The sequence below is a fragment of the Pterocles gutturalis genome, unplaced genomic scaffold, assembly GCF_000699245.1.
Source record: "Pterocles gutturalis isolate BGI_N339 unplaced genomic scaffold, ASM69924v1 scaffold23619, whole genome shotgun sequence".
NCBI lineage: Eukaryota > Metazoa > Chordata > Aves > Pterocliformes > Pteroclidae > Pterocles > Pterocles gutturalis.
Window position 1 is genome coordinate 7062 of NW_010131283.1, and position 8753 is coordinate 15814.

Genomic DNA, 8753 nt, shown 5'->3' on the forward strand with positions numbered 1-8753 from the left:
CTTAGCCTGGATGGGCTGAGCTCCAGAAAGATCGTGCTCTCAGCCATACCTTCCTTCCTGAAAATAACTGGCACCTACACCTCTTCCTTCTGCGAGTGGTGACCTGCCAGCGATCATGTAAAATGTACCAAAAGCATTCCTAGGGGAAGGATCAGTCAAGACCTGCCTGACAGTCACAGAGCCAGCGCTGTGCTGGAAATCCCCTCTCTCAAGGCAAAAGTCATATTTGCGCTGTCCCTCCAGTGAACTGCAGTGGAAGGTACCAGCTCCATCCTTGATGCCTGCTCCTGGCCCCAGGGAACAGCTCATCTCAGTTGGCTCAGCCAGAGGTAAGCGAAGTGCCAGCACATGGTCCGTTCCTTCTTATCTTCTCCCACTTTCCATGACAAAACCAGGTTTCTGGAGTATTTGCCCCACAAATTCCCTGAATTTGGTCATTCATCTTTCCCAAGTCCTGCTAAAGGCTAGAGATGAACTGGCCCAGCTCAGCAGACCAGCGTTGCCTTTAAACTTCTGCTAAAAAGAAACAAAATAAAACTGTCCCAGATTTTCAAAAATGCACAGTGACCTTTAGGATGTCTTGTTTCTCAGACCTGGAAATCCTGCTGTGTACTCAACATGGGGGCTCTGAATTCGAGGAAAAAAATAACACTTTTGAAGTGAAGAGCTTTAGAGTTAAGGAGAAAATCTCAGCCAAGGAAACAGAGTGCAATAAAAGATTGATACCAGGATGGCACGCAGCCCTACCAGGGGCATAACTGTGGGGATATAAAGACATTTTTAAAATTTTTCTCGTGAGGATTTTACGAGCAGTTACTCTGAGCATGCAATCATTCCCCTGGCACAAAGACACCCTTTCCTGCCGACAGCTCGGAAGCAGCAAACGGAGCCAGGTCCAGCTTTGCAGGGCTCTGGAGGAGGTCAGCGGGCTGCGAGGTGCCAGCAGCAAGCCAGGAGACCCAGGAGATGCTGGGGGCACGGGGCAGGGAGCCGATGGCTCCGTTTACTGCTTCACTGCTAGCCCAAGCACCGAGCGAGCGAACGGCATGGCTCATGGGGAGTTCGGTGTAAGGTCCCACCAGCAGCAGCGTATTTTGGCCTTATGTGAACGAGCCGCTGGAGGTGGAGGATCCCGCTTTGCTCTTCTGCTCTGACCCCACTCCCCAGCTTTGACTGTGGGGTACCCTGTGCTCTCCACGGGGTGACTGGGCATGAACCTGGCTGCCAGGTCCAAAGAAACCCTGAGCGAACGGTCCATCCAGGCAGCTGGAAAGCAGGACCGGTGTTATCTCACAGCAGGACTGGACGACTTCACGTGGGCGGATGACCGGCCAGGCGCTCCTCCAGGTCCGAGCAGCTGTCGGTACTCCCAGCCTCCAGCATTTCTGTCTCGTTGGCGGTGCCAAAGGCGCAGGGGCAGGAGGGCAGACGGGGCTGACCCCCAGCTGCCAGCGCAGTGTCACAGCAAGGCCACGCTGCTGGGGCACGTTTAGGACGCAGAGGTCAGCAGCTAGTGCAGAGAAGGGCCAGGACACCAGGCGGCACTCCTCCTGCTGTCGGACACTGCTGCCGCTGGCAAATCTCCCAAATGCTTCCACTCGCTGCTGGGAGATGAACTCTGCCGTCCCTGCCCTATTGCACTGAGCTCCTGGGTGTTTCTACGAGTAACCTGCACAAAAAGTGAAGTGCAGAATGTCCTTGCAGTTTTCTTTGGGTGGTTTATACCCCCCCCAACCTCACAGATAATGCATGCACGGTGCATCCAGGAAATGGCCCCTTCTGCTTGTTGCATGGGCAAACCAGGATTTCTGGTTTGTTTGGGGTTTGTTTTTTTTTTTTAGTTTTAATTTTATTTCCTTGCTTTTGTGCTTTAGCGTTCTGTATCAGATGCCAGGGAGTAGTACACCATCATTTAGGGACCTGTCCCTAAGTAGGGACACTGTTCCCAAGTAACTTTGTGTCAGGCAGATACAGAGAATTGGGGTAAAAATAGGGTTTTACTGCTCCTTGTTTGAGATGTTAATATTAACAGCAAGACTACTTTGTTGGCAAGAAAAGGAATACAATAGCACAAAAGCTCCCTACAGTTGATCATTTTCCAGGACAGTGACATCTGGCACCGAGCTGTGCTAGGAGAGAAATACGGCACAGACAGGACAGTGCCTCCAGCCTTACGTGTGCACGGCTGAGCTCAGCTGAGAAATACTTCTATTAAAGGATTTACTAGAATCCCACAAGTTGACAGAACAAGGATAAACACGGGTAAAACACTCTGTACTTCAAAGAAACTCTTCAACATCAAAGGGATGTGTAAACCAGTGCAGGGGGCATCTCCTTTGCAATCTGCACCAGTGCTCAGTGTCTCAACCAAGCTGTGCCACAGTGAGGTTTCTCTAACCTGGAAGAGAACTGGAGGATGCTATTGACAAGATGCGAAGCAAACACACGATCTCAGTTTTAGTGCAAAACCCCCAGAAATGGTGCATTTGGGTTGGTCAGAGCTGCTGCACTGCACCCCTGGCTCCCAGGCTGGAACCAGGTCGCAGAGAAACCCCAGCGCCAGGGGGACGAGACCGATGTCAGGCGAACTCCTGGTGTGCAAGCTTTCACTGCATAGCTTTGTAATAAAAAATGATCTCATCTTTTGCTACAATAAATGCTAGAAAGATCTATTGTCCACTTCAGCTGTAAAAGATATTACAGGTAACGTGAATCTGCCAGACTTAAAGAATCAGTTTTGGTTTTAGGGCAATAAAAGCCCATAAGTCGGTGCGGGCAGACCACAGGACAGGAAACCTCATTCCATTCAGCCACAAGAGGAGTTTCCATTGCACCTGCCGCCGCTGGCAGCACGTCCCTGCCACAGCCACGGCTCCCGCGGGGACGGAGGAGCTGCTACAGCTCAGATGACTGTTAATGAAAAAGGCTAAATTACAGCTGATTGTGCAGCCAGCCCAGGGCATAAAAACCCAGAAAATGACCTAGATTATTGCTTTGTGCCTAATAGTATTGATGAATACAACGGTGAATCCACTGCTGAATCTGCACGAATATTTTTTCACTGTGGCTGCTTCAACGAGACTGACAGAATGCACAGGCATTTTTCTGACCTGGAGTCTTATCATCCCATGATCCAGCGCCATTCAGCAGACTCTCTGGCTTTTCATTTGATTTTAATCAGAATCTGAGAAAACACCAGCCCGTGCTAATTAATTTCTCTTGTCCCTACCAGACATCCTGAGCTGCACGCAATCAGAGTGACGAGGAGACACCGACCACTCCAGAGCAGAGTCATCCCACTGTTGCAAGTTCAATCAGAAGCTAACGTAACAAATATGTGCTCTCTGTGTAGATTAGGAAGACTGCCCTTGGAACTGCTGAGAAAAACTTTTTAATCACTTAAGGTTTGTTAGATTTACCCTTGAAGACAGGAACACCCTGGAAAATAATCAGTATGTTTGGAGCAGTCAGCTAAGTTAGTGATTAGCACCCTCTGAAAGTGACCTATCCTCATTTTAATATCATTATAATACTAACTGCCAAAGGCTTCAATTTACTGTGTGTTAGCCAGCTGGCGATGGTGCCAGCCCAGCAGTGAGCACCTGCCAGGACATCCCTGCCTTCTTCCTCCTTGTACCACCATCTTCGCCCCACAGTGAGCCACTAAGAGGAGCCAAATTTTCAGAAAATCCAGTGGGTGCCTCTTACTTAAAAAATCAGCAGTTTGCTGTCACTGAGCATCTCTCCGCCCCGCAGCTTTGGTGCTCAGACGAGCTCTGAGTAACCGAACACAGCTCTAAAGCTGGCCTCGCTTCAGGCCATGCAAGCTCCAGAGATCCCTTCCCACTGGAATTATTGTGATCTGAACTTGTGGTTAATCATTTCAACTCATTAATGGAACAGAAAACTCATCAACAGAAGTGTTCTGCTGGTTGAACTGTCTTGGTTCGGGTCATACAGGCATCCAGCACAAGGGCAGACCCCGAGAAACGGGCCGGCTCCTTGCTGGGCTGGCTGGCATCGGATGGGTTTGGCTGCAGTGAGAAACATCACCCGAAAGATGTGGCATAAACCATTGCAGAAGTTATTGCCAAAGAAAAGATGGGCACCACTGACTCAGATGTTAATCACTGAAGGATTAGTTCAAACAAGAGTCCCAAGCGTCCTGCAGAAACAGAGACTTGCCAGAGAATTGAAGACTCTAGGCTCTATTTCCTAATGCCGAAATCTCCCTCGCCAGTCGACACGCAGCACCAGCAGCACCCACAGCTGCCCACCGCACTATGACTCAAGCTGTTATGTACAGAAGACTCTGAAAAGTTGCCGTCCACACTTTCAGGGTTAGCCAATACGAGAGAGAAGCATTTGTCACTCATCAGCTTACCTCAGGCTTGTCACAGCTTGAAGAAGACAAAATTATGTCCTTGGGATACGAGTAACAAAACCAACACGTAGGAAAATATGGAAGAGTTGAAGATGGAGAACAGTTTCGTACTTTTGTCCCCGATACACCAGCTGTTTAACAGTTTGCATTTACTAACAGCTGCAGGACCACAAAACCCCAAATCCCCATTTTACGTGCTAAGGGCTACTGCACTCTTAGCTGCAGCCGTAGCTCACGCCCTCTCTCTAGAGGTATCAGTGATGACCACCACAGTGTCCCGAAACACAGGGAGCGGTTTCTGAGAAGACTGACAATGCTAGTCGTGTCTATTTTAAAGCACCTGTGAAGAATGCCTTCTAGGCCACTTGTCCAGCAGTTTTTTTTGATGCTCCGGCTGCCCCTTGTCCCTTCTTCAGCACTGCATGGTCAGAAGCATGACCCAAAGGGGTGGGTTAGAGAGACACATTTAAGATAAGCAAATTTGTCAGAGAACAGAAATCTTGTTGAGATCTGTCTGAATCCTCCCCTGGATGCAGCAGTTCAAACCCTGACATCCCGAAGGCTGGAGCTGGGCAGGAACCAGAGCTCGGTGCCTGTCCAAGAGGAAGATGGAAAAGCTTCAAACCTCTGCAATTCTTCCCAAAGCAGAGACCGTCATCGCTGGCCACCACGAGCACGACTGGGACATAAATACAGACCCTGGGAAGGCGCAGTATTTGGTCCATCCTGAGCTCGCAGACATCACACAGGAGGAAAGGTCAGAGCATGGGTGGGAGTCCGGGGCTCCTTGCAAGGACAGGGATTAAGAACAATCCTCCAAATCCCAGAATTTTAAAGTCAGAATGCAAGTATTCTGGTAATTCATTATTTCCTGCAGGGATGCCTGCTCTCCAGCCAAAAACGTCTGCTTGAGCTAAGGCTGAGAGATCGGAGGCTATCTCTAGTTCCAGCCCCTGGTGTTACAAGGACACGGTCACGAAGCACGGGATCACCGCGGGCAGGAGCAGTGCAGGGTGCTCAGCCCTGCTCGTACCCACCCCAGCGCCCAACGAGCCCCAGCATGGGGAAGGGCTGGCCCCTTATACATTAATACAGCCAGAGGATGATTCAGCATGTTCAAGATGTTCTCATGATCGGTTATCTTAACTCCCAAAGATACATATTCTTTTTAGTCAAGATTTGTCTAGTTTCAGCTTTTGACTACTGAAACTTGCTGTTGCCTTCGCTGGAAGCCATGAGCCGCTTTATCACCGACCCCCTCCCAGCCCTCACTGCGTCCTGCGACCGACTGGTTTTGGGCAGGACATCCATAGGCACATGGAGAAGAGCTTAAAATTCATGTCTTATGCATTTGCTGAACCTGAGAAAGGCTCTGAACAGCCATCCCGAGTGTCCCGGTTCTTAAAGGCTTGGAAATCTGAACAGTCTGGAGCAGCAATTATTTTAATTGTTTGCATGTGCTTAGATGAACTCCGTGCGCTGCAGATGCTAGCGTACATCCCACTGGCACAAGCTGTGCCATTTCTGCGGTTGTTTTATTTACAAAAAAACCTTTTATTTACAAAAATAAAACAACTAAAACCAAAAAAGTCTCAAGAGTCACAGTGATACCAGCAACCGCTATTTGCTTTTTGCACAAGTCTTACATTTACAGCTTTCAAGGCAGCGTCCCTGTGTGCCCTAAACCATACAGGTAACTACACTCGGCAGTTTCTGAAGGCATTGCAACCAGGGACCTCAAAAACCTTCCCAGGCGTTCACTGCATCTTGCACATAGCTCAGACACACCGGGCAACACACCGACAGCCAGAGGTTTAGCGACTCGCCTGAAGTGCCAGACCAACACCAGCATTGCAAAACGCCCCAGACGTCCCACCTGTACTTACAACCACACATGAATACGTGGAAAAAGAAAACTGAAGACTGCACTCAGCACTGCTGGAGCTGAAGACCAGAAAGACCCTATTTGGGACCTGCAGGGTCTGCTTACCTGAAACAAAACCCAGAACTCACAACTCAAAGAGGACCTTGCCATCACCAAGGCTGACCTTCTGGGCATCACTGTCTGCCCCATCCACCCAGTCATCTGCTAAACCCAAGGAGCTGATTTTACCCAAGCACAAAGTCCATCTGGCTAAACCATTTTCTGAAACAAAACAGTGGCTTTATCCAGTAACACGGCCCCCAAGAGGAATCTGACCTACTTGGGCAGTGTCAATACAGCTTCTGTAACAGAAACCCAACCTTGAGAACTTGTAAGGGTCTGAACGGGTCAACGAATGCGTGGACGGATGGGACACAGCCTGCCTGCCTGCCTTCCCACAAAGTCTCTGAGATCCTCACCAAAGGCTTTTCTAAATACCAAAGAGTCATGGGATAAGAAGACGTTTCTATAGGGATAAATCCAGAATTAGAAGACTTAAGGTCGAAGGAGGTGATTCTCTCCCTCTGCTCCGCTCTGGTGAGACCCCCCCCTGCAGTGCTGCCCCCAGCTCTGGGGTCCTCAGCACAGGACAGACACGGAGCTGCTGGAGCGGGGCCAGAGGAGCCACGGAGATGGGCAGAGGCTGGAGCAGCTCCCGTGCGAGGACAGGCTGAGAGAGTTGGGGGTGTGCAGCCTGGAGAAGAGAAGGCTCCGGGGAGACCTTCCAGCACCTTCCAGTGCTGAAAGGGGGCTACAGGAGAGCTGGGGGGGCTCTGGATCAGGGGGTGCAGGGACAGGACGAGGGGGAACGGTTTGAAGCTGCAAGAGGGGAGATGGAGATGAGATGTGAGGAAGAAATGTTTTCCTGTGCGGGGGGTGAGGCAGTGGCCCAGGGTGCCCAGAGAAGCTGTGGATGCCCCATCCCTGGAGGGGTTCAAGGCCAGGCTGGATGAGGCTTTGGGCAACCTGGGCTAGTGGGAGGTGTCCCTGCCCATGGCAGGGGGTGGGACTAGGTGATTTCTAAGGTCCCTTCCAACCCAAACCATTCTGTCATTCTACGAAACAGTCATTCTTGCAGAGGAAGGAGGTCTACATGGAGCACACAGGGATGCACAGCAGGATCTGTCCTGCTCAACGCATCTGTGAGTGACTTGGTGAAGAGGTTTTCTAAAGATTCACACTTCCCAGGGAAGACAGGACAGTGGCAGTCGGTCAGCAGCCCCAGAGAGAAGCTAGGAGACTGAGTTCAGGGCAAGAAAACAGCAGCTGACCGTCATGTTGTAAATACAAAGCAATAAGAGTGGAGAAAAGCACTCCTACCTGCAGATGCAAAATGATGGGGTCTGAGCTGCTGGTGCTCCTTCAGGAGGGAGAACTTGGGCTGTTCACTGCACGAGAACATCAGCTCAAAACACAGCATTGGCCAGAAGAGCCAGGGAAAAAGATTCCAGTTTGGAAAAATGAGAGATCAGGACTTTGGACGTCACAGTAGAAACCAACTGAATAGAAAATCCTCCTTACACTGGTTAAAAATCAAGCAAAAAGCCTCCAAACATGCAGCTGATCCCTGGATTCTTGTTTCCACAAAGTTCCAGACTTTCTGGAGGTATCTTCAGCCAGGGCTAAGCTCTGCCTTGCCCTGCTGCATGCCAAGAGCCACCCCAAGCCTGCCCTTCACTGATCCTATTACGAAAACTCTTTGATCAGATTTGAGTATTTTTAAGAGTTCCTTCACACCGCTTTGCCTCTTCTGCTTAGCACACAGGGTAAAATATCTTTTAATGTTTTTTAACCGGCTTCCAGCACCATTTCGGAGACAGTAACTCTTATTATTACCTAGCAGATATTGACACTTTTTAGATCATAAACATGTGGATGGAGATACTCCTCAATGTACGGGGAAAGTGCTTTGAGACCCGGCACAACAAGTGTTAGGGATGCACAACACAATAGACTTATTCATCAAAATGCCCCAGGGGTCAGCACAGCCCCCATTCTGCTGCTGGCAAAATAAACAGAGATAAGTGACTGGCTCATGATCAGAGACAACGACAGGGACAGTGCTGTGAAGAGCAAGGATGCCCAAATCCTAGTCCTCAGCAAAAGCCATTTTCGGTTTAGTGCTGAGCACACAGATTTACTTGGTCCCAAAAGCCAGGTCTTAATTTCTCCTCTGTATGGTAAAGAAATTAACTGCTTTGTGTCCATGGGGTAGCATTATAAAATGAATGGGTAAACTGAGTTACTCATCTTTTTTTATAAAATACTGCAAAGGCTAGCATTTGGATAAGGGAAAATGGCATCGTGCCTGCCACCACTGGAGCAGCCAGGCAAGCTTCTCCCCAAATAACAGCTCATAAGCTCCTCATCTCTCAGCATGTTCGCTGTGGAACATCTGCACAACCAGCCATAAACGTCTCACGCTGCCAATTATACGGCTGGGGC

General features: G+C 49.6%; 1 protein-coding gene across 1 annotated transcript in view; it reads right to left on the reverse strand.

The window, feature by feature from the left end:
• SCMH1 (sex comb on midleg homolog 1 (Drosophila)) overlaps positions 1 to 8753 on the reverse strand; it is a gene marked incomplete at its 3' end in the record, with an annotated part of 29483 nt that overhangs the window by 3253 nt on the left and 17477 nt on the right. The gene's annotated exons all lie outside the window — the stretch shown is intronic.